Below are 1,556 nucleotides of genomic sequence, written 5' to 3'. Positions count from 1 at the left end.
GGAGGGCTCTGGCACATCGGGCAACTTTACACATGCGGAGAGGCTGCTCCAACATGCTATAGTTACAATACATCAGAACAGACTTGATTTACTGAGTCTGCTGGTGCATTACCATGCACCAGCAGACTCCAGTGTCGCATGTAGCAGCATCCCTGTGCTGAAAAGTGGCAGTGTGGGCACTTTAACTAAAGCTTATTCAATGAGCTTTAGTTAAAGCACTCCTGCTGTCATTGTTCAGTGCTGGGACACTGATACACGTGATGCTCTGGCTGCTCTAATTAAAGCTCCCCCCTCTCCTTCCCACTCCCAGAATATGTCTATAAGCGTCTTCTGATAGTCTGAGTCTGAGACCACTAAAAATGGTCATACACATTTTAGTGTTAATTGTCAGGGTGAAGTTACATGTTATACTTAAAACATACTCATTCTGTGGAATGTCAAGATGCATTAAAATTACAATGTGCTGTGAGCAGTCTCATGTTAAGGGTTAATACTGTTTCTTGCCTGCACACCTCTGACTTGCCACTACAAGGCTGATGAGCAGGGGTGCGGCTAGGAGCTAGGACACCTGGTGTCTATCTCTGCTTTAGGTAGGGGTAGAGGGGGAGTGGGAGTGGTGAATCCTGGGATGCTGGAGGACTGCAAATTACTTGTTTTCTCCTCATTGCACAGACTGAAGTTACCCTAACACAAGCTAGGTAGTACAGCCTAGAAATGACGTTTGCCTGAAGTGACATAACTTAGATGAGGATGCTCAGAGAGCACTTAGCACAAGCTAGCAATCTTTAATGTGTGTATGCTTGTGTTTTTATGTGCCCTTAGTATGGTCTAAATGTAACCTGCAACTTCACCCTCATTAGAATGCTGGAATGCTATAGCAATGGGCACTGCATTAAAACCTGTAGACACACTACTGTGTGTGTGTTTACTGTGGCTTTTGACTACAGAATGAGGATATTTAATGAGATATTTATGAATTCAGAAGCAAAGTGACAAACAAAAATAAAGCTCCATCTCCAGATGGCAGTAAAGATCATTCAGTGCAAGCACCTGAGGCAGAACATCAAAAGCTAACAATGTATATATCAAAAGAGCAGAATGTTTCTCCTACCCTACTGAAGCTGTTCACCATAAAGGGAAACAATGCATTTTAATGGTTAAAAATATCAAAAAGAGCCGTAAGTAGAAAAATAATAATAAATATGTGAATTCTCTTCTCTTTTAGTAAAGAGATAAAGACGTGTGTGTTTAATATAAAAGGTAATTTAACATTCAGTACAGTCAAGTGGTTCTAATAGAGGCATAACAGGGCAGTGGCTGCACATGGGGTAGAGGTAGTGGGTAGGCTGCCAGCAGTGGCCAGTTGACAACTGAGGCAGCTGCTGTTTTTGTGCTCCCTGATCTGCTCTCCCCACAAGTTGGCACCCAGGGCTGCTGCCTTGCTCACCTCTCCCCTTAGTTATGCTACCGGGTCCTAAGTCATGTTGTTTCCAGGAACCCTAAACTGATATAAGCTGGTGTAGTTCCTTTCATTTCCTTAGTGGCTTCAGCTGAAG

The sequence above is a fragment of the Gavialis gangeticus genome, unplaced genomic scaffold, assembly GCF_001723915.1.
Source record: "Gavialis gangeticus isolate Ggan-Ray unplaced genomic scaffold, GavGan_comp1, whole genome shotgun sequence".
Lineage (NCBI taxonomy): Eukaryota > Metazoa > Chordata > Crocodylia > Gavialidae > Gavialis > Gavialis gangeticus.
The sequence above is the reverse complement of the archived record's forward strand: the minus strand, read 5'-3'. Positions refer to the sequence as shown.